General features: G+C 49.0%; 2 long non-coding RNA genes across 3 annotated transcripts; one reads left to right on the forward strand and one right to left on the reverse strand.

Annotated features, from left to right (window-relative positions):
- Positions 1-163: 163 nt before the first annotated feature.
- On the forward strand, positions 164-12,954 carry LOC134737506 (uncharacterized). The gene is made up of 2 exons (XR_010122522.1): positions 164-294; positions 3,816-12,954. It is a non-coding gene; the product is annotated as an uncharacterized lncRNA (long non-coding RNA).
- An 81-nt stretch (positions 12,955-13,035) lies between these two features.
- On the reverse strand, positions 13,036-16,934 carry LOC129489579 (uncharacterized). 2 transcript variants are annotated; one of them, XR_010122519.1, is made up of 3 exons: positions 16,707-16,934; positions 14,272-14,394; positions 13,036-13,160 (listed from the first exon to the last, which is right to left on the reverse strand). It is a non-coding gene; the product is annotated as an uncharacterized lncRNA (long non-coding RNA). The 2 variants fall into 2 exon arrangements; XR_010122520.1 differs by having other exon boundaries at positions 13,036-13,350.
- Between the last annotated feature and the right edge of the window lie 7,530 nt (positions 16,935-24,464).

The following is a 24,464-nucleotide window of genomic DNA, read 5'->3' on the forward strand; positions in this document are numbered from 1 at the left end:
GTGGTGTCAGTAACAGGCCCTGGATTGCTTAAACTCTATTGCCAGTGACAAAACCCAGTGCAAGCTGGCCTAATATATTAATAGTAATATGCGAGTCCTCCCGGGGTGGCGGGCACTGACGTAAGTGCTTTACTTGGGTCTTCTCATTTCATCCTCCCAGCAACCCAAAGAGCTGGCGGCGTCATTCCCATTTTACAAATGAGAACACAGGTTCAGAGGTGGAGCGACTCACGTTGTAAGCGATGGAGCTGGGATTTGAAAACACTGTATCCCGCTTGGCAGAAAACTGGCAAGGTTAGGATGGAGAAAGGAGAAAAAAGAAAGATGTCTGGGCCAGGCGCGGCGGTTCATACCTGTAATCCCAGCACTTTGGGAGGCCGAGGCGGGCGGATCACTTGAGGTCAGGAGTTTGAGACGAGCCTGGCCAAGATGGTGAAACCCCGTCTCTAGTAAAAATGCAAAATTAGCCAGGGATGGTGGCACATTCCTGTAATCCCAGCTACTCGGGAGGCTGAGGCAGGAGAATAGCTTGAACCCGGGAGGCGGAGGTTGCAGTGAGCCGAGATCGTGCCACTGTGCCACTGCACTACAGCCTGGGCGACAAGAGCAAAACTCCTTCTCGGAAAAAAAAAAAAAAAAAAAGGCATCTGATGAAAGGCTAGATACTACCCGACACTGAGCTAAAACAATGTCACCTGGTTGGACCTAGGGACCTATTCCTGCTCCCCCCCGCCCCAGTTCTCTCTCATTTCTGGGGTTGCAGACAGGCTTTTCCTGGGCCTCATATCTGGGGAAGCCCCACATAGGCCAGCTCCATGGAAGAAAACGCCCCCGGAAGCCTCTTGTTCACCCTGGATGGCTCTGCGGAGTCCTGTGTCTGACCTTGACTTTAGCTTGGGCCTGAGGGACTGGCATTTGTGGACTTCGTCTGGGGATGTGGGCAGAGCCCCCGTCCAGCATAGGGGATCAGCCAGGCACAGGGGATGGCTCCTCAGAGGAAGATCAGGGTGCTATTAGCAGAAGGAGGATGAGTGGGCCAGGCACGCTCACGCCTGTAATCCCAGCACTTCAGGAGGCCAAGGCAGGCGGATCGCGGGGTCAGGAGATCGAGACCATCCTGGCTAACATGGTGAAACCCCGTTTCTACTAAAAATACAAAAAATTAGCCGGGTGTGGTGGCGGGCGCCTGTAGTCCCAGCTACTCGGGAGGCTGAGGCAGGAGAATGGGGTGAATGCAGGAGAATGGGGTGAATGCAGGAGGCGGAGCTTGCAGTGAGCTGAGATCGTGCCACTACACTCCAGCCTGGGCGACAGTGTGAAACTGTCTCAAAAAAAAAAAAAAGAAAAGAAAAAAGGAGGATAGGAGGATGAGTGGTCGCTAGACTGCTGGAGAAAACAGTCTAGAGGCAGGGAGCCCTGGGTTCTGTCCTGCCTGTGACACTCTGTAGCCATTTATCTCCTCTTTAGCTTTAGTTTCCACATTAAAAGAGGCATTGAAAAAAAATGAAAAAGAGGCATTGAATTAGGAGCTTTCTGTGGCCCCTTGCAGTTTTCATGTGTGGTGACAAAGTTCAATACAGTTTTCCTGAATTCAGGGGCTGGGGACCCATGTCCTCCTACCCCGAGTTCTTTTTTTTTTTTTTTTTGAGAGGGAGTCTCACTCTGTCGCCCAGGCTGCAGTGCAGTGGTGAGATCTCAGCTCACTGCAACCTCCACCTCCCAGGTTCAAGCGATTCTCCTTTCTCAGCCTCCTGAGTAGCTGGGACTACAGGTGTATGCCACCATGCCAGGCTAATTTTTTTATTTTTAGTAGAGACAGGATCTCATCATGTTGGCCAGGCCGGTCTCGAACTCCTGACCTCAGGTGATCCACCCACCTCAGCCTCCCAAAGTGCTGGGATTATAGGCGTGAGCCAGCATGCCCGGCCAGAAGGTTGCATTCTTGTGAGTCGGATCAACCTTTCACTGAATACACAATTTACATGTAAGAGTGGGTAGAGGAATAGTTACATATGCCTTACTCACTGTCTGGCTCAGTGAATCTGCATTTTTGTATAAACAATAGGGCAGAGGAAGAAATCACATATGCATTTGTCTTCAATGAGCGGAGGGATGACTTTCTGCATTGTACCTGTGAAGATAAGCTATCAATTTACATTGCCAGGGAAAATTCATCAGAACTGTTTTAGGGCAAAGATCTTGAGGCCCAAAAGGAATTTGCTTATGGAGAAATTGTGAGGGGGGTATGTAGCTGTTTTGAACTTTCTAGCTATCTTATTGAAGAATAAAATGGAAGGCAGGTTTGTCTGATGCGACCCTCAGCTTGACTTTTCTCTTTGGCTTAGTGATCTTGGGGTCCCGGGATTTATTTTCCTTTCACGGTAGGATACATTGATCAGGTCAGTGCTACAGTACAAGGGTCAGAAGTGTTTGAACCCGAGCGACTGCATCTTGAACAGGGGCTGGGTAAAATGAGGCTGAGAACTGCTGGGCTCCATCCCCAGGAGGCTGGGCATTCTTGGTCACAGGATGAGATAGGAGGTCAGCAGGTTTGGTATCACAAGATACAGGTCACAAAGCCCCTGCTGATGGAAGAGGATGCGGTAAAGAAGCCAGCCAAAACCACAATAGTGATGGAAGTGACCTCTGGTTGTTCTCACCGCTCATTATATGCTAATTATAATACATTAGCATGCTAAGAGACACTCCTACCGGTGCCATGACAGTTTGTAGATGCCATGGCAACGTCAGGAAGTTACCCTATATGGTCTGAAAAGGAGGGGAAACCTTAGTTCCAGGAATTGCCCTCCGCTTGCCTGGAAAACTCATGAATAATCCACCCCTTGTTTAGCATAGAATCAAGAAGTAACTATAAGTATACTCAGTCCAGCAGCTCATGCTGGTGCTCTGGCTGTGGAGTAGTCATTCTTTTATTCCTTTACTTTCTTTTATTTTTTATTTATTATTATTATTATTTTATTTGAGATGGAGTCTCTGTCACCCAGGCTGGAGTGCAGTGGCACGGTCTTGGCTCACTGCCTCTGCCTCCTGGGTTCAAGTGATTCTCCTGCCTCAGCCTCCTGAGTAGCTGGGATTACAGGCACATGCCAGCATGCCCGGCTAATTTTTATATTTTTAGTAGAGATGAGGTTTCACCATGTTGGCCAGGCTGGCCTCGAACTCCTGACCTCAGGTGATCTGCTCACCTCGGCCTCCCAAAGTGTTGGGATTACAGGCATGAGCCACCGTGCGTGGTCTGGGTAGTCTTTTATTCCTTTACTTTATTATTATTATAGATAGAGTCTTGCTCTGTTGCCTAGACTGGAGTGCAGTGGCACTATCTCAGCTCACTGCAACCTCCACCTCCCGGATTCAAGCAATTCTCCTGCCTCAGACTCCCGAGTAGCTGGGATTACAGGTGCACGCCACCACACCCAGCTAATTTTTGTATTTTTAGTAGAGACGGGGGGGTTTCACCATGTTGGCCAGGATGTTCTTGAACTCTTGACCTCAAGTGATCCGCCCACCTTGGCCTCCCAAAGTGCTGGGATTACAGGCGTAAACCACTGCACCCAGCCTATTCGTTTACTTTCTTAAGCTTGCTTTCACTTTATGGACTTGCCCCAAACTCTTTATTATGTGAGGTCCAAGAACCCTCTCTTGGGGTCTGGATCAAGGCCCCTTTGCATTATAACAAGGACCAGGAGTAGACAAAGGAAAGTCCACGTCCCTGGCTCAGCAGAAACTACTCTCCAGCAAACAAGATAAAACTTGCTGTCTCCCTTTAATTGAAGTCCCTAATGTTTGTGTCCCAGTAGGCATCCATATGGTCTCTGTATTTACCAGTGGCTGGAAGCTTGCTTTGTACATTACTCTGCACGACACCACATGACTGCTCCTGACAGTAATTTGAGGAGCTTCTGATGATGGTAAACTTGCACAGTATGTTCAAAACCAACCTACAATCTGTGTTACGCCTGTATGTTTCACAAGGAACATGTCTGTATATTTCGACTCCAGAAATATAATTTGTCAAACCAATTATCGTACCTAAAATGTCTTGAGCTGTGTTTTATAATAATTTACACAAATGAGTTCCATTTCATGTAATTAACCTATTCCAGTGTGATGTTTCTCACCCCAACTTTGTCAGCTCTCTTTCCAGCACAGAAACAGAGTTCCACTAACCATCGCCAAAGGCAGGACCTGTGAACAGCTGAAGCACCTCCTGGTCTCTGCTCTGCTGAGCCTTCCATAGCAAATCCCAGGCAGACAGGGTCCTGAGGATTGATGGCACCTGGGCAGCAGGTGTGACCTTCCACAACATTCTCTTATGCCTCTCTGAAAGCCAGTAATCTCCCGGCATGGTGGCTCATGCCTGTAACGTCAGAGTTTTGGAAAGCGGAGATGGGAGGATCACTTCAGGTCAGGAGTTTGAGACCAGCCTAGGCATCAAAGTGAGCCCCTATCTCTACAAAACATTTTTTTTAATTAGCCAGGTGTGGTAGTGCATGCCTATAATCCCAGTTACTAGGGAGGCTGAGGCAAGAGGATCGCTTAAGCCCAGGAGGTTGAAGCTGCAGCGAGCTGTGATTGCACCACTGCACTGCAGCCTAGGCGATAGAGCAAGACCCTGTCTCAAAAGAAAAAAGAAGGGCCGGGCGCGGTGGCTCACTCCTATAATCCAGCACTTTGGGAGGCCGAGGCGGGCGGATCACGAGGTCAGGAGATTGAGACCATCCTGGCTAACACGGTGAAACCTTGTCTCTACAGGCCGGGCGCGGTGGCTCACACTTGTAATCCCAGCACTTTGGGAGGCCGAGGTGGGTGGGTCACGAGGTCAGGAGATCGAGACCATGGTGAAACCCCGTCTCTACTAAAAATACAAAAAATTAGCCGGGCGTGGTAGCGGGCGCCTGTAGTCCGAGCTACTTGGAGAGGCTGAGGCAGGAGAATGGCGTGAACCCGGGAGGCGGAGCTTGCAGTGAGCCGAGATCACGCCACTGCACTCCAGCCTGGGTGACAGAGCGAGACTCTGTCTCAAAAAAAAAAAAAGAAACCCTGTCTCTACTAAAAATAAAAAAATCAGCCGGGCGTGGTGGCACACGCCTGTAGTCCCAGCTACTCAGTAGGGCAAGACAGGAGAATCGCTTGAACCCGGGAAGCGGAGGTTGCAGTGAGCCGAGATCACGCCACTGCACTCCAGCTTGGGAGACAGAGTGAGACTCGGTCTCAAAAAAAAAAGAGGAAAGAAGAAAAACAAAACAAATGGTCAATAAACTTACGAAAAAGTGCCCAACTACAGCTATAAGCAGGAAAATGCAAATTAAACCCACAATGAGTTGCCTGCCCGACAGGCTAAGAGAGTAGAAGTACGAGCTGGTGCCATCACTGGGGAAATCAGTGACATGGCCTCATAGAGCTGAAGCTAGGGCTGTGCTGTGGCCCAGCAGCGATTTAGGTGCTCTACGTACACACCTTACCAGCACTCTATGTAACAACAGCCCCAGGTGTTCATCTGTACTGGAATGCATGATCGGTGTGATGGAGTCACATTAGGTTGCTGTAAAAGGACTTGAGGTTTTGGCCATTAAAAGTAATGACAGGGCGGGTGCGATGGCTCACACCAGTTATCCCAACACTTTGGGAGGCTGAGGTGGGCAGATCACTTGAGGTCAGGAGTTTGAGACCAGCCTGGGCAAAATGGCAAAACCCTGTTTTTGCTGAAAATACAAAAATTAGCTGGGCATGGTGGCACACACCCGTAATCCCATCTACTCAGGAGGCTGAGGCAGGAAAATCGCTTGAACCCAGGAGGTGGAGGTTGCAGTGAGATGAGATCATGCAACTACACTCCAGCCTGGGCAACAGAGCGAGACTCCGTCTCAAAAAAAAAAAAGAAAGAAAAAAAAGAGGCCAGGCACGGTGGCTCACGCCTATAATCCTAGCACTTTGGGAGGCCGAGGCAGGTGGATCACCTGAGGTCAGGAGTTCGAGACCAGCCTGGCCAACATGGCAAAACCTCATCTCTACTAAAAATACAAAAATTAATTGGGCATGGTGGCACATGCCTGTAATCCCAGGTACTCGGGAGGCTGAGGCAGGAGAATCACTTGAACCCCAACGGGGGCGGAGGTTGCAGTGAGCCGAGATCGCACCACACCACTGCACCCCAGCCTGGGTGACAGAGTAAGACCCCTCAAAAATAAATAAATAAGTAAAAGTAATGACAAAAACCACAATTTCTTTGGCACCAACCTAATACAGTGTAATATTATTGGTAACAAAACAATGAAGTACAACTAAATGCAACAACATGAGTGAGTCTTGAACATACGCCAAGGAGAGGAAAGCCAAACACAAAAGAATATATGTGATCCCATTGACATGTGAATTTCAAAAACAGCTAATAACTTTATTATAGTGTTTGAGAGTGTATGTTTGGTAGTAAAAGTATAAAGATGGCGAGGCACAGTGGCTCACCCTTGTAATCCTAGCACTTTGGGAGGCCGAGGCAGGTGGATCACAAGGTCAGGAGTTCGAGACCAGCCTGGCCAACGTGGTGAAACCCCATCTCTACTAAAAATACAAAAAATTAGCTGGGAGTGGGTGGCGTGCACCTGTAATCCCAGCTATTTGGGAGGCTGAGGCAGAAGAATCGTTAAACCCAGGAGGCAGAGGTTGCTGTAAGCGGAGATAGTGCCACTGCACTCCAGCCTGGGCAACAGAGCGAGACTCCCTCTCAAAAAAAAAAGTATAAAGACAAGGAGGTGATTAGCATAATGTTACAACAACCAGGATGTGGATGCCTTTGGGGCAGCAAAGGAACACAGAGGCTTGGCCGTGGCCAGCAAGATTCTCATGCTTGCCCTTGGTGGTGTCAGGTTTTGCTTTACAATAATTCACAAGATTTATGTCTGATATGCTTTTCTCTGTGTCTTATGTTTTACAATTAAGGAAGGGTTTTACAAAGCACATATGGTCCAGCCTGGCCAACATAGTGAAACCTGTCTCTACTAAAAAATACAAAATTAGCTGGGCATGGTGGTGCGGGCCTGTAGTCCCAGCTACTTGGGAAGCTGAGGTGGTAGGATCACTTGAGCCTGGGAGGTGGAGCAACTCACCTAATTTTACATGAATGGGATAACTTATCAAGTGACAGCATCACACGATTTGTGTGTGTGTGTGTGTGTGTGTGTGTGTGTGTGTGTGTGTGATGGGGTCTTGCTCTGTCACCCAGGCTGGAGTGCAGTGGCATAATCATAGCTCATGGTAGCCTCAACCTCCTGGGCTCAAGCAATCCTCCACACCCAGCCTCTTGAGTAGCTGCGAGTATAGGTCTGCACCACCATGCCTGGCTAATCCCAGCCTCTTGAGTAGCTGGGAGTATAGGTCTGCACCACCATGCCTGGCTAATTTTTTTGTTTTTTGTTTTTTGGTTTTTTTTGTGATGGAGTTTCGCTCTTGTTGCCCAGCCTGGAGTGCGGTGGCATGATCTTGGCTCACTGCAAACTCCGCCTTCCAGTTTCAAGCGATTCTCCTGCTTCAGCCTCCCGAGTAGCTGAGATTACAGGTGCACACAACCATGCCTTGATAATTTTTGTATTTTTAGTAGAGACAGGGTTTCACCATGTTGGCCAGACTGGTCTCAAACTCCTGACCTTGTGATCTGCCGGCCTCGGCCTCCCAAAGTGCTGGGATTACAGGCGTGAGCCACCGCACCCAGCCACTAATTTTTTTTTTTTTTTTTTTTTTTTTTTTTTGAGACGGAGTCTCACTCTGTCACCAGGCTGGAGTGCAGTGGCGTGATCTCACGATTATTTGAGGGAGCCTTCCTTGGAGCTCACCACATGTAAGGGCAGACCCAGTAGCTGTTATCAGCCCCATCTCTCAACAGAGAGAGAAAGTAACTTGCCTAAGTTCACACAGCTAGTCAGAATTCTTGGGTTGCTGAGGAAGGATGAACCATCATAGGCTGGAAATGAAATAGGTCAAAACTCCTTCAAATAATTTTATAAATGTTGGCTCAACTTTTTGAGAATGAAAATAATACGTCTATTTATAATACTTATTAATTTGGTTTTACCTACATTTTTCTTTTTTCTTTTTTTTTTGGATACAGTCTCGCTGTTGCCCAGGCTGGAAGCTGGAGTGCAATGGCGTGATCTCGTCTCATTGCAACCTCTGCCTCCTGGGTTCAAGTGTTCTTGTGCCTCAGCCTCTACAGTAGCTGGGATTACAGGTGCCCACACCATGCCTGGCTAATTTTTGTATTTTTAGTAGAGACGGAGTTTTGCCATGTTGGCCAGGCTGGTCTCAAACTTCTGACCTCAAGTGATCCACCTGCCACAGCCTCCCAAAGTGTTGGGATTACAGGTATGAGCCACTCCACCCAACCATTATGTACATATTTCAAATCACATTTTGTAGAGAGACTATCTTTAGTAAATGTTTTTCTTTTTTTGTTTTTAGAGACACAGTCTCACTATATTGCCCAAGCCAAAGTGCAGGTGTGATCATTGCACATGACAGCCTCAAACTCCTGGGCTCTAGCAATCTTCCTGCCTCAGCCTCCTGAGTAGCCAGCTGCAGATCAGTAGTGGGACTCTGCTGGTGAATAGCCATTGCAACCTGGGCAATATGGCAAGACGTTGTAATCCCAGTACTTTGGGAGGCCTGGGCAGGTGGGTGGATCACTTGAAGTCAGGAGTTTGAGACCAGCCTGTTCAACATGGCAAAACCCCATCTTTACTAAAAATGCAAAAATTAGCCAGGCATAGTGGTGAGCGCCGGTAATCCCAGCTACTCAGGAGGCTGAGGCAGAAGAATCGCTGTAAGATAAAAGCCTATAAGATAAAAAACAAGTTGGTTACTTCCAATATACAATGGTGGTACCAGCAATGGGTAAACATTCCCATTCCAAAAGGGAGAAATTGGCCAACAGAAAGAGGTAACAGTCTCCAGGCAAGTCTGAAACCCAGCAGGGCAGACATTAAGCCTTAAAGCTTAATCTCCCTTTACTCCATGTCAAGGGAGAGCCCCCATGACTGCTGTCCCAGGTTAGAGTCTGCTGCCTGTGGCTTTTCCAGGCTGAGGATGCCAGCTGCTGGTGGATCTACGTTTCTTGGGTCTGATCTGGAGGGTAGTGGTCCCCTTCCCACAGCTGCACTAGGCAGTGCCCCAGTGGGGCCTCTGTGTGTGGGATCCAACACCACATTTCCCCTCAGCACTCCCCTAGTAGAGTCTCTCTGCAGGGGCTCCATCTCTGCTGCAGGCTTCTGCCTGGGCACCTGGGCTTTCTGATACATCCTGTGAAATCTAGGTGGGAGCTGTTAAGCCTCCTTCACTCTTGCGTTCTGTGCACCTGCAGGTTTAACACCATGTGGAAGCTGCCAAGTCTTATAGATTGTGCCTTTAGGAGTAGCAGTTCAGTTAGATCTGGGACCTTTGGGCTGTGGCTGGAGCTGGAGAGCCAAAATGTAGGAAGCAGTGTCCTGAGGCTGCACAGGACAGTGGAGCCCTGGGCCTGGCCCCTGAAGCCATGCTTTCCTCCTAAGCCTCTGGGCCTATGATGGGAGGGGCTGTCCTGAAGACTTCCAAAATGGCTTCCAGGCCTGTTTTCCATTTCTTGACTCTTAGCACTTGGCTCCCTTTTAGTCATGTAAATCTCTCTACCAAATGATTGTTCCACAAGCTCCTTGAATTCCACCCCCAAAAATGTTCTTTCCTTCTCTACCTAACACATGGCCAGGCTGCAAATTTCCAAACTTTTCTGCTCTGCTTCCCATTTATTTCTTTACTTATATATTTATTGAGATGGAGTTTTGCTCTTGTTGCCCAGGCTAGAGTGCAGTGGCACAGTCTCAGCTTACTGCAACCTCCGCCTCCCAGGTTCAAGTGATTCTCCTGCCTCAGCCTCCCGAGTAGCTGGGATTACAGGCATCCGCCACCACGCCTGGCTAATTTTGTATTTTTAGTAGAGGCAGGGTTCCACCATGTTGGTCAGCCTGGTCTTGAACTCCTGACCTCAGGTGATCTGTCTGCCTCAGCCTCCTAAAGTGCTGGGATTACAGGCGTGAGCCACCACGCCTGGCTGTTTATTTATTTTTTTGAGACAGAGTCTCACTCTGTCACCCAGGCTGGAGTGCAGTGGCATAATCTCGGCTCATTGCAACCTCCGCCTCTTGAGTTCAAGTGATGCTCCTGCCTCAGCCTGCCACATACCTGGGATTACAGCACATGCCACCATGCCCGGGTAATTTTTGTATTTTTTTGGTAGAGATGGGGTTTCACCATGTTGGCAAGGCTAGTCTTGAACTCCTGACCTCAGTTGATCCGCCCACCTTGGCCTCCCAAAGTGTTGGAATCACAGGCGTGAGCCACCGCGTCTGCCTTTTTTTTTCTTTCGAGACAGAGTCTTGCTCTGTCACCCAGGCTGGAGTGCAGTGGTGCTATCTCGGCTCATTGCAACCTCCGCCTCTCAAGTTCAAGTGTTTCTCTTACCTCAGCCTCCCGAGTAGCTGGGACTACAGGCATGCGCCACTACACCCAGCTATTTTTTCTGTATTTTTAGTAAAGATGAGGTTTTACCATGTTCCCCAGGCTGGTTTCGAACTCCTGAACTGAAGCGATCTGCTTGCTTTGGCCTCCCAAAGTGCTGGGATTACAGCCATGAGCCACCACACCCAGCCAGGATTACATTTTCCATACGAGACCAGTGTATACATTACAGCAATTTTATTGGTGTAATTTCAAGGAAGATAATTTATTACTCCCTCTGTAGGGATCGTAATCTGTGAGAGTCTTATCTCTGGCTCCATTTAGTCTTCCTAATTATTTATTTATTAAAAACAGTTTTATAGAGACAGGGTCTCTCTGTGTTGTCCTGGCTGGTCTGGAACTCCTGGGATCTAGCCATTCTCCTGCCTCAGCCTCCCAAAGCAGTGGGTATAGGCATGAGCCACCACACCCGGCCTAGTCTTCCTAATTATTTATAGAAAAAAAAGGCGGAAGTTGCCAGGCGCGGTGGCTCATGCTTGTAATTCCAACACTATGGGAGGCCAAGGCGGGTGATCACAAGGTCAGGGGTTCGAGACCAGCCTGGCCAACATGGTGAAACCCCATCTCTACTAAAAATACAAAAATTAGCTGGGCATGGTGGTGGGCGCCTGTAATCCCAGCTACTCAGGAGGCTGAGGCAGGAGAATCACTTGAACCCGGGAGGCGGAGGTTGCAGTGAGCTGAGATCGTGCCATTGCACTCCAGCCTGGGTGACAAAGCAAGACTCTGTCTCAAAAAAAAAAAAAAAAAAAAAGCTGCATGCCATGTGAGTCAAGCCACCTAGCCACATTCCTCTCAAGGGTCAGAATAATTTAAAATTCCAACAGCTGTAAATTTGAATTCTTTCACATACTGAACTGTCAAAAACCCAGTCATTGTCCCTTCGAGCTCATCAGCTCAGCAGCAGGCTGGGACAGATGCCTGGGATGACATGAATTCCTCCTGTTCCTTCTGTCTTTCTTTAAACAAGTCACCAGGGGCCATATCCATGCCCCGTGGTGGGTAAATGGTGTTGTGTCCCTAAAGACCTCCCGCTCAAGGCTGTCTCTGGCCAGGAATGTGGATTTCTTAATGCACAGTTTGACCAGCTCCTTCACTGCCAGGCATAGATCTTTGGGTATTGTAAGTGTTCAGTAAGCGCCCGTGAAAGGTCAGAGATGGGGGCAGACGGTGGAAGTGATTCAGAGAAACAAGAAGGAGAATTTGATTGCGGTATGAAAAGGCTTCCACAAGCAGCCAAAGATAAAATATGCCTATTGATCTGCAGGATGTTAAATTAATAAAACGGCCAGGCGCGGTGGCTCACGCCTGTAATCCCAGCACTTTGGGAGGCCGAGACGGGCAGATCATGAGGTCAGGAGATCGAGACCGTCCTGGCTAACATGGTGAAACCCCGTCTCTACTAAAAATACAAAAAATTAGCTGGGTGTGGTGGCGGGCACCTGTAGTCCCAGCTACTTGGGAGGCTGAGGCAGGATAATGGTGTGAACCCGGCGGAGCTTGCAGTGAGCTGAGATCACACCACTGCACTCCATCCTGGGCAACAGAGTGAGACTCCGTCTCGCCGGGCGCGGTGGCTCACACTTGTAATCCCAGCACTTTGGGAGGCCGAGGCGGGCGGATCACGAGGTCAGGAGATCGAGACCACGGTGAAACCCCGTCTCTACTAAAAATACAAAAAAATTAGCCGGGCGTGGTGGCGGGCGCCTGTAGTCCCAGCTACTCGGAGAGGCTGAGGCAGGAGAATGGCGTGAACCCGGGAGGCGGAGCTTGCAGTGAGCCGAGATTGCGCCACTGCACTCTAGCCTGGGCAACAGAGCGAGACTCCGTCTCAAAAAAAAAAAACAAAAACAAAAAACAGAGTGAGACTCCGTCTCAAAAAAAAAAAAAAAGAAAAACATAGGCCAGGCACAGTGGCTCATGCCTGTAATCCCAGCACTTTGGGAGGCTGAGGCGGGCAGATCACGTAAGGTGAGGAGTTCGAGACCAGCCTGGCCAACATGGCGAAACCCCGTCTCTACTAAAAATAGAAAAGTCAGCCAGACATGATGGCACGCACCTGTAATCCCAGCTACTCAGGAGGCTGAGGCAGGAGGATTGCTTGAACCCTGGAGATGGAGGCTGCAGAAGGTTGCAGTGAGCCAAAATCATGCCACTGCACTCCAGCCTGGGTGACACAGCAAGACGGTCTCAATAATAATAATAATAATAAAAACTTTAAAAAAAAGAGGTTTGAGGCAGCTGTTCACTCCATCTGCCACATGGTGGCACAGCAAGCGGGCAACTATGAAGCAAGAGTGAGCCCTGACTAAGCATCGAATCTGCTGGGGCCTTGCTATTGGACTTCCCAGTCTCTAGAACCATGAGAAATAAATTTCTATCATTTATAAATTACCCAGTCTAAGATATTTTGTTATAACATCCCAAAGAAACTAAGACACTGCACAACAAATGGTCACAAATTTATCAGCTTCCAACAGCACACATTTATTCTTCCACAGTTTCCATGGGTGAAGTCTGGGCACTGCTTGGCTGTGTCTTCTGCTCAGGGTCTCTTGGGGCTACAGTCAAGGTGTTGGAGGGAGAGGCTGCATTCTCATCTGGAGGTGCGAGTGGGGAAGAATCTGCTGTCAAGCTCGTCCAACTTGGCAGAATTCATTTCCTTGCAACCAGTGATGGAAGGCACCCTGCGTCTCGCTGACTGCTGGCTTCCCTCAGGTCCTGGAGCCACCTACCATTTCCTGCCACATGACCCTCTCCTGGGGCTGATCACAACATAGTTGCTTGCTTCTGCAAGGCCAGCAGGACAGAGAGGCTCTAGCCTCCAAAAGGGCCAAATCCCTCTTCCAAGGGCTTCTATTAATTAAACCAAGCTCACCCAAGATATTCTCCGTTTTGATGAGCTCAAAAGCAACTCATTTCAGTTAAGTACATCTGCCAAACCCTTTCATCTTTTCCATATTCTGTTAGCTAGAAGGAAGATAGAGTCCAATTCAAGGAAAGGGGGTTACATAGGAGGCAGAGAGGCTGGGAGCCACCATAGGGTCTGTCAGCTGCAGTGAAATGAGTGGGAGAAAGATAATTTGATTTTGGTATGGAGAGGGAGCCATAGATAAATATGCCTACTGATCTCAAGGAAGTCAAATTAAGAAAAACATAAAGGAGGCCAGGTGCAGTGGCTCACGACTGTAATCCCAACACTTTGGGAGGCCAAGGTGGGCTGATAACCTGAGATCAGGAGTTCGAGACCAGCCTGGCCAACAGCGTAAAACCCCATCTCTACTAAAAATACAAAAATTAGCCTGGCATGGTGGCACATGCCTGTAATCCCAGCTACTCGGGAGGCTGAGGCAAGAGAATTGCTTGAACCTGGGAGGCAGAGGTTACAGTAAGCTGAGACCATGCCATTGCACTCCAGCCTGGGCAACAAAAGCAAAAATCACTTAAACCCAGGAGGCAGAGGTTGCAGTGAGCTGAGATCACACCGCTGCATTCCAGCCTGGGCGACAGAGCAAGACTCTGTCTCAAAAAGAAAAAGAACTGGTGGGCATGGTGGCTCACACGTATAATCCCAGCACTTTGGGAGGCCGAGGTGGGTGGATCACCTGACCTCCTCACCTGAGGTTGGGAGTTCGAGACTGGCCTGACCAACATGGAGAAACCCCGTCCGTACTAAAAAATACAAAATTAGCTGGGAATGGTGGCACATACCTGTAATCCCAGCTACTCGGGAGGCTGAGGCAGGAGAACTGCTTGAACCCTGGAGGCGGAGGTTGCGGTGAGGTGAGATCGTGCCACTGCACTCCAGCCTGGGCAGCAAGAGCGAAACTCCTTCTAAAAAAAAAGACCAGCTCGTGTGGAAGGTGCTTCTCTTGGGCACTCAGGGTCAACGGATGCAGGGCAGGGTGGTCCCAAATGGCATGCTGAAGGAAGGCCAGGATCTCACACCATGGGCTGCCGAGAGCCACTGAAAGTTTTTAAGCAGGGAGAGCTGGTGGCTCAGCTGAGCACGGTCACTCAAGGAAGATTACTCTGATGGTGGGAGGGGTACGCAGAGACGGGAGGCTTGCAGGTGACAGGGGCTGGGACTAGTCTAGGTCATGAGATGGATAAGGCTGTGCAGGCTTTAAAAGCAAGACACAAGGGCTAGGAGCAGTGGCTCACGCTTGTAATCCCAGCACTTCGGCAGGCCAAGGCAGGAGGATCACTTGAGCTCAGGAGTTTGAGACCAGCCTGGGCAACACAGCAAGACCCTGTCTCTTAAAAAAAAAAAAAGCAAGACACCACTATTACATCTCAATAAGGCTGTACACACACACACACACACACACACACACACACACACACACACACGACAGACTACAAGTCATAGTTCCTGGATACAGCAATACAAGAGGATTGTGTGTTTGTATGTTTCCATGGAAAAGGGTTTGTCAAAAACTAAAGAGGGGCCAGGTATGGTGGCTCACGCCTGTAATCCCAGCACTTTGGGAGGCCATGTCTTGACCTTGTGGCCTCAAGCGGTCCTCCCACCTCAGCCTCCTGAGTACTTGGGACTATAGGTGCCCACCATCACACCTGGTTAGTTTTTGTATTTTTAGTAGACATGGGGTTTCACCATGTTGGCCAGGCTGGTCTTGAACTCCTGACCTCGGGTGATCCATCCACCTTGGCTCCCAAAGTGCTGGGGTTACAGGCATGAGCCACCGCACCCAGCCCATATCCCTTTTTCTAATGCTATATTATAAATGCAAAAAGGAATTGTCCCAGGAAAGTAAGGAAAATGATCCACTAAAATGAATGAATGAATGATGATTTTTTTTTTAATTTTTATTTTTTGTAGAGGTGGGGTCTCACTGTGTTGCCCAGGCTGGTCTCAAACTCCTGGGCCCAAGCCATCCTCCCGCCTCAGCCTCCCAAAGTGCTGAGATTATAGGCACGAGCATTACAGGCATGAGCCCAGCCTGAGGTGGGGGTCTCTGAGGGGGGCTTGGTTCATGGAACTGAGGGGCCGCTCCTGTCTACTCATGGATCAGACTATCTGCTCACCCAACTGACCCTAAAGACACTTTCTTTTTTTTTTTGAGACGAAGTCTCACTCTTATCCCCCAGTCCGGAGTACAATGGCGCGATCTCGGCTCACTGCAACCTCCGCCTCCCGGGTTCAAGTGATTCTCCTGCCTCAGCCTCCCTAGTAGCTGGGATTACAGGTGCGCACCACCACGCCCAGCTAATTTTTTGTATTTTAAGTAGAGACAGGGTTTCACGATGTTGGCCAGGCTGGTCTCGAATTCCTGACCTCAGGTGATCCACTGGCCTCGGCCTCCTAAAGTGCTGGGATCACAGGCGTGAGCCACCACGCCTGGCCCCTGGAGACACTTTCTAGGGCCTCAGGGAAAGCCTGAAACTGGGCTGCTGGCTTGGGCATTTGTCACTTGGCAACTTGGGCATTGTCTTGTCACATTTTGTGTTCATGTGGCTGGTTCTCCGTTGCCACTTCTCATAAGTCAGGGTTTTTATCAAGGATTCCCTTGGCATTGGTATTAATCCAGCTTCTCCCCAAACCATCCCGGCTCCGAGGGGTGGCACCTGGCTGTGGGCACCATGAGTCGCTGGCTAGCAGCCGGACTCCAGGCTCAGAACCTGAGAATCTTGGCGGTGGGGCAGGATTGTGAGGCCGCATTCTGTCCCCGGCAAGACCTGGCTCTGCCCAGTTCCTCCCGGGCCTCCCAACGCCCCAAGGCCTCCTTCCCCCTGGCCGTCTGTCCGGTCCCTCCTTCATGTCAGTCGCTGGCCCACCAGTGACTGCTTGGCTTCTGCTGGAGTTTAAGGGGGCTTTTCCCCGCCCCTTACTGAGGCACCCCCGCAACATTCCTGGGCGTGTCCCCAAGAACAGCCATGGCCTCCACAGTGCAAGCTGAAGGTAGGAGCCCCCAGAACAGACGAGGGAGGCAGCGGAGGGTGGGCTGGGCTAGAAAGAGGATGGGGGGTACCTGCTGGGGAGGAGAAGGGATGGGGGAGAGGAGAGGGGACCCTCCTGCTGCAGTGGCATCGGGAGGCCCTGGGGGCTCCTTCCCTCTGTCCCTTCACCATGGCAGCCTTTCTTCTTTGGAGAACCCCTCTGCACTGCTGCCCCCCAAGCTCACATGTTCCGCAAAGCCAAGACTCCATGAAACAGCATCTCCAAGACTTGGTGTCTTCTCCTCCACTCTGCGGCTTGAAGCAGAACCAAGTTCTGGGCACTGCTGGCAAAATAGAATAATGACAGAGAGGAGGAGACCCAGATCCTTGTAGGCCCTGAGAGGGTCCCCTAAACATCATCGTTTGGGGGTGGGTCCCGAAAGCTGCTCCCTTACTGACCAAAGGAAGTGACCTCTCCATCTCAACCTGGGAGTGGTCATTTTTCTGCTTCATCCTAACCAAAGATGATGCCTCCTGTCACCAAACTCAGAGCTGTGGTGACTGGGGACAAGTTTGCCTCAAGTTCCACTTCAATTCTCTCTACCATCGTAGATTATTTCAATTTTATAATATAATGTTTATATATTCAAAGGGTACAAATACAGATTTCTTTTTTTCTTTTGTTTTTGAAACGGAGTCTCGCTCTGTTGCCCAAGGCTGCAATGCAGTGGCGCGATCTCGGCTCACTGCAACCTCCGCCTCCTGGGTTCGAGTGATTCTCCTGCTTCAGTCTAACAAGTAGCTGGGATTACAGGTGTGCACCACCACACCCAGATAATTTTTGTATTTTTAGTATAGATGGGGTTCACCATGTTGGCCAGGCTGGTCTCGAACTCCTGACCTCAAGTGATTTGCCCGCCTTGGCTCCCAAAGTGAGGGAATTACAGGCATGAGCCATCGTGCCCGGCTTTTTTTTTTTTTTTTTTGAGATGATGTCTCGCTCTGCTGCCCAGGCTGGAGTGCAGTGGCACAATCACGGATCACGGCAGCCTCAACCTCTCAGCCTTAAAACACCTCAGCCCCCTGAGTAGCTGGGAACACAGGTGCACATCACCATGCCTGGCTAATTTTTAAATATTTTTTTGTAGAGACGGGGTCTTACTGTGTTGCCCAGGCTGGTCTCAAACTCCTGGGCTCAAGCAATACTCCTGTCTTGGCCTCCCAAAATGCTGGGATTACAGGCGTGAGACACTGCAGCCAGCCAGCCACAAGGACAGATGCCTTACATGCAGGTATTGCATAGTGCTGAAGTCTGTGCTTTCAGTGCACCTGTCACCAGAATCGTGAACATTGTACCCAACAGGTAATTTTCAGACCTCACCCCCCTCCTGCCCTCCCACCTGTTTCAGTCTCCAATGTCTATTCTGCCACTCAGTATGTCTGTGGGTACCCATCGTTTAGCTCCCACGTATAAGTGAGAACATGCCATCATAAATTAAACCACAGCTAACAGATCCCATAGGGAAAGACCTTCTGTCAGTCTGGATAACTTTTTTTTTTTTTTTTTCTGAGATGGAGTCTTACTCTGTCATCCAGGCTGGAGTGCAGTTGTGTGACCTTGGCTCACTGCAACCTCCACCTCCCAGGTTTAAGTAATTCTCCTGCCTCAGCCTCCTGAGCAGCTGGGATTGCAGGTGCGCACCACCACATCCAGTTAATTTTTGTATTTTTAGTAGAGACGGGGTTTCACCATGTTGGCAAGGATGGTCTCGAACGCCTGACCTCAGGTGATCCACCCGCCTCGGCCTCCCAAAGTGATGGAATTACAGGCGTGAGCCACCGCGCCTGGCCAACAATCAGGATAACTTTCATTGTCATCTGATAGAGAATAGAAAAGTCACAGAGGTGCCTCATTTTCCCTGAATGACACTCATAATCTCCAAAACTATCGAGTGAGATCCCAAAGAGCATCAGTCATCTCCACCAGCATCTTCCCCACCATCTAGGCACTTTCGATTTATTTTATTTATGTTATGTTATGTTATGTTACGTTATGTTATTTATGAGACGGAGTCTTGCTCTGTCGTCCAGGCTGGAGTGCAAGCTCCGCCTCCCGGGTTCATGCCATTCTCCTGCCTCAGCCTCTTGAGTAGCTGGGACTACAGGCGCCCACCACCGCACCCAGCTAATTTTTTGTATTTTTAGTAGAGACGGGGTTTCACCGTGTTAGCCAGGATGGTTTTGATCTCCTGACCTTGTGATTCGCCCACCTCGGCCTCCCAAAGTGCTGGGATTACAGGCGTGAGCCACCACGCCTGGCCTATTTTATTTTATTTTTTTAAATTTTTTATTTTGTGGAGACAGAGTCTAGCTCTATCGTCCAGGCTGGAGTGCAGTGGTGTGATCTCAGCCCACTGCAACCTCCTTCTCCCAGGTTCAAGTGATTCTCCTGCCTCAGCCTCCCAAGTAGCTGGGATTACAGGTGTCTGCCACCATGCCCAGCTAATTTTTGTATTTTTAGTAGAGATGGGGTTTCACGGTGTTGGCCAGGCTGGTCTGGAACTCCTGACCTCATGATCTGCCCACCTCAGTGTCCCAAAGTACTGGGATTACAAGCGTGAGCCACCATGCCTGGCCTCAGTTTATTTTTCTTTTTTCTTTATTTTTAAAAATAGAGATGGGGGCTAGGCGCGGTGGCTCACGCCTGTAATCCCAGCACTTTGGTAGGCCAACGCGGGTGGATTACCTGAGGTCAGGAGTTCAAGAGCAGCCTGGCCAACATGGTGAAACCCCATCTCTACTAAAAATACAGAAATTAGCCAGGCGTGGTGGTGGGTGCCTATAATCCCAGCTACTCAGGAGGCTGAGGCAGGAGAATCGCTTGAACCCAGGAGGTGGAGTTCAAGTGCACCATTGCACTCCAGCCTGGGCGACAGAGTGAGACTCCATCTCCAAAAAAAAAAAAAAAAAAAAAATAGAGATGGGGTCTTGCTATGTTGCCCAGGCTGGTCTTGAACTCCTGAGCTCAAGCGATCCTCCCACCTCAGCTTCCCAAAGTTCTGGGATTACAGGAGTGAGCCACCGCACCTGGCTGCTCTTGATTTTTTTTAAATGAGGAATGGCCTTCTGTCATGATCCAGACATATTTCTAGCCTGAAGAGAGGATGCCCTTTATGGTCTATGAACCAGAGCTTGAGTCTGGAGGTGGGAGAACCTAGGTTTGAATCCCCACTTAGCAGTCAAATGACTGTGGGCACATGACCTTGAGTTCAATTTAACACTTAGTTGGCTCCTACTACGTCTGAGGCATTGTGGATACAGAGATAAGGCAGTGTCCTGGCCCACAAAGAGCTCAGGGGACCTGCTCAATGAACAGCCGGCTCTTTCCTCATGTGTAAATCAGGGATGATAATATCTGTCTATCATGGCTCTGGGGTTAATCGTGACGACAGAATATGGAAGTATGAATCACAACACAGTACTCAACACAAAAGAGAGCAGTGGGACATGCTGCTGCTTTCTCCCCTGAAGTTCCATTTATTTATTTATTTAGAAACAGGGTCTTGCTCTGTCACCCAGGCTGGAGCGTGCTGGTGCGATCATAGCTCACTTTAGCCTCCACCTCCTGGGCTCAGGTGATCCTCCCGCCTCAGCTTCCTGAGTAGCTGGGACTACAGATGCATGCCACCATGCCCGGCTAAGTTTTTATTTTTATTTTTTATTTTTGAGATGGAGTCTTGCTCTGTCACCCAGGCTAGAGTGCAGTGGCGTGATCTTGGCTCACTGCAACCTCTGCCCCATGGTTTCACGCAATTCTCCTGTTTCAGCCTCCCAAGTAGCTGGGATTACAGGTGTCCGCCACCATACCTGGCTAATTTTTGTATTTTTAGTAGAGATGGGGTTTCACCATGTTGGCCAGGCTGGTCTTGAACTCCTAACCTGCTCAGCCTCCCAAAGTGCTGGGATTACAGGTGTGAGCCACCACGCCTAGCCTGGTTTTTATTTTTTGTAGAGATCTTGTTGCCCAGGCTAGTCTTGAACTCCTGGGCTCAAGCATTCCTCCCTCCTTAGCCTCCCAGAGTGCTGGGATTACAGGCATGAGCCACTGTACCTGGCCTTGAAGTTGCATTTAGAAATGATGACTCTGTCATTCTGGAAGGTGATGAGATAAAAAATGCCCCCAAAGAATAGACATGATTATAATTCTGAAAGGATGCTTGAGGTCTCTGGTTTTAGAAAGCCTGGCTCCCTGAGGTTAACTGACGTGCGCCCGTCCCGCAGGGAGGACATAGAACAGTCTGAATAAGAACCACTAGTTCTTTCAATCACAACTCACTGCCCTTGACTTCCAAATTTGGCTGACGTTTTATTGGATCCCCCCCGCCACTAATCAAGAAGTCTTGGAAAAGTACCCTGTTCTATTACTCTGAATATAGCAGACATAAAAGGTGTCCACTGAATTCTGCATGTGTTGCCAGAAATGTGTTGACATCCATGTTTTAGCCTGGAGGTATCGGTGCATCTGTTAATCCTGCAGCTGCTTCTCAGGGGTTTTGAGTACAGCAGCTTGGAAACTTACTTAGCCAGAAACTTGCCATTCCAAATTTGTGCTTTCATTAATTTTTTTTTTTTTCAACCTCCATCTCCCGGGATCAAGCCATTCTCCTGCCTCAGCCTCCCGAGAAGCTGGGATTACAGGCATGTGCCATCATGCCCAGCTAATTTTTTTTTTTTTTTTTTTTTTGAGACGGAGTCTCGTTCTGTCCCCCAGGCTGGAGTGCAGTGGCGCAATCTTGGCTCACTGTAACCTCTGCCTGCCAGGTTCAAACAGTTCTCCTGCCTCAGCCTCCCGGGTAGCTGGGACTACAGTCATGTGCCACCAGGCCCCGCTAATTTTTTTTTTTTTTTTGTATTTTTATTAGAGACGGGGTTTCACCATGCTGGTCAGGCTGGTCTCGAACTCCTGACCTCGTGATCCACCTGCCTCGGCCTCCCAAAGTGCTGGGATTACAGGTGTGAGCCACTGTGCCCATCCCTAGTTTTTGTATTTTTAATAGAGACAGGGTTTCACCATGTTGGCCAGGCTGGTCTCAAACTCCTGACCTCAAGTGATCCGCCCACCTTGGCCTCCGAAAGCGCTGGGATTAAAGGCGTGAGCCACCGTGCTTTCTTTTCAAATTTTTTTGTAGAGGCAGAGTCTCACTATGTTGCTTAGGCTGGTCTCGAACTCCTGGCCTCAAGCAATCCTCCTGCCTTGGCCTCCCAAAGTATTGGGATTACAGGCATGAGCTACCATATCTGGCCCAGAATTTGTTCTTCGTTCTTGTGGCAAGTGCTTGAAAATGTGGATTATAAAAGAAATGCTTTCTATGTTTCATTGTGTGAGTTAAGTGTGTTCTACCAGGCAGATTTATGTAGTGAGGACCACCCCATTAGAAAATGAAGAGTGTAATATAGATTTAAATATGTAAATATATACATAGAGGAAATATATATATGTATATACACACATGACTTGTGATATAATTTGTCTTGTCACTCAGCAAGAGAAATTTTTCTCTGTGTCATGTAGAAACTTATGTGCTTAAGTTATAAAATATTTAGAAATATTTGCCTGGTAGAACCGTAAGGCTTACCTCAGGCTAACCATAAAACTCGGAACTTAAAGTGTTTATCTAAGATAAACATTTAGCAAATATTCAGCAAATATTTGGCAAGGGCCTTCCCTGAGCCAAGCACTTATAATTGGTTACAGCCTTGGATTTTGAACTTATATTTGCTTCCTTTTTTTTTTTTTCTTCTTTTTCTTTTTGGTCCAGTCCCTACCATGTGAGATACTTGCTGCTTGCGTGTTCCCAGAAGCTCACGTGGTGGGTTATCAGCCTTTCTCAAGAGCATTCAAGAAAGGGCATGATCCTGGTTTAGGTTTCCTCTGATACGTTGGAGGAGAGTCCATGGTGACTGTCAAGGTTTCCGGAACAAGACATCTCCCTCATCCCCCAGGCGGAGGCCAGGACCTCCACTGTCCAGCCAGGTCTCCTTGCTGAGTGCCCCCAGTGAAAACATTCACACAGAGCAACAAAAATCACATGTATTCATTTGTATGGGAATGGCAGTACTAAAAATAATTTTTTAAATGTCTGCATGAGGCCTGGTGTGGTGGGTCACACCTGTAATCCCGGCACTTTGGGAAGGCCGAGGTCAAGAGTTCGAGACCAGCCTGGCCAACATGATGAAACCCCATCTCTACGAAAAATACAAAAATTAGCTGAGTGTGGTGGCGCACGCCTGTAATCCCAGCTACTGGGGAGGCTGAGGCAGCAGGAGAATCACTTGAACCTGGGAGGTGGAGATTGCAGTGAGCCAAGATCATGCTACTGCATTCCAGCCTGGGTGATAGAGTGAGACTCTGTCTCAAAAAAATAAAAATAAAAATAAATGTCTGCATAATACAAAAGTGGATAAAAGGCCAGGCGCAATGGCTCACTCCAGTAATCCCAGCACTTTGGGAGGCCAAGGTAGGAGGATCGCTTGAGGCTAGGAATTAAAGATCAGCCTGGGCAACAGAGGGAGACCCCGTCTCAAAAAAATTAAAAAATTAGCCAGGTGTGGTGATGGCACACCTGTAGTCCCAGCTACTTGGGGAGGCTGAGGTGGGAGGTCGCTGAGCCTGGGAGGTTGAGGCTGCAGTGAGCTATGATTGCACCACTGCACTCCAGCCAGGCAAGCAGAGTAAGACCCTGTCTCTAAAAAAAATAAGAAAGAAATCCAAAAGTGGACTGTATCCACTCTTGTATTTGTATTCTGTATTCTGTATTTTGTATTTTGTATTCTGCTCTGTAGCAGAACTTCAGCGATCTGAAACATATGCATATTTATGTATTCCAAGTCATCTTCGATAGGAATGCATTTCTCTTAAAACCAGCAAGAGGCCGGGCATGGTGGCTCACACCTGTAATCCCAGCACTTTGGGAGGCCGAGGCAGGTGGATCACCTGCGTTTGGGGGTTCGAGACCAGCTGGGCGTGGTGGCACATGCCTGTAATCCCAGCTACTTGGGAGGCTGAGGCAGGAGAATCACTTGAACCCAGGAGGCAGCGGTTGCAGTGAGCCGAGATTGTGCAACTGCACTCCAGCCTGGGCAACAACAGCAAAACTCCATCTCAAAAAACAAACAAACAAAAACCCAAAACCAAACCAAACCAAACAAAAAATCCAGCAAGAGGCGGCATGCTTCTCTTGTATACTTGGCATGGAGGCAGTGTGGGGTGATCCTAGGATTAAGTGTGGTACATCTGTTGTTTGAATACCCACCTCTACTGGTTGGGAGGCTTTGGAAATGTATGGAGGCGCTCTGTGCCTCAGTTTCCTTTTTTTTTTTTTTTTGAGACAGGATCTCGCTCTGTCGCCAGGCTGGAGTCCAATGGCACAATCTTGGCTCACTGCAACCTCTGTCTCCTGGGTTTAAGCGATTCTCGTGCCTCAGCCTCCCGAGTAGCTGGGACTACAGGTGTGTGCCAAAACGCCCAGCTAATTTTTTGTAATTTTTAGTAGAGACGGGGTTTCACCATGTTAGCCAGGATGCTCTTGATCTCCTGACCTCGTGATCCACCCGCCTCAGCCTCCCAAAGTGCTGAGATTACAGGCGTGAGCCACCATACCCGGCCGATTTTGTATTTTCAGTAGAGATGAGGTTTCACCATGTTGGCCAGGCTGGTCTCAAACTCCTGACTTCAAGTGATCTGCCCACCTCAGCCTCCCAAAGTGCTGTGATTATAGGTGTAAGCCACCACTCCTGGCCGTTTTTTTTTTTTTTTTTTTTTTGAGACAATTTTGTTCTTGTTGCCCAGGCTGGAGTGCAATGGTGCGATTTTGGCTCACCACAACCTCTGCCTCCCGGGTTCAAGTGATTCTCCTGCCTCAGCCTCCTGAGTAGCTGGGATTATAGGCATGTGCCACCAGGCCCGACTAATTTTGTATTTTTAGTAGAGATGGGGGTTTCTC

This window comes from Symphalangus syndactylus, chromosome 9 (assembly GCF_028878055.3).
Source record: "Symphalangus syndactylus isolate Jambi chromosome 9, NHGRI_mSymSyn1-v2.1_pri, whole genome shotgun sequence".
Classification (NCBI taxonomy): domain Eukaryota; kingdom Metazoa; phylum Chordata; class Mammalia; order Primates; family Hylobatidae; genus Symphalangus; species Symphalangus syndactylus.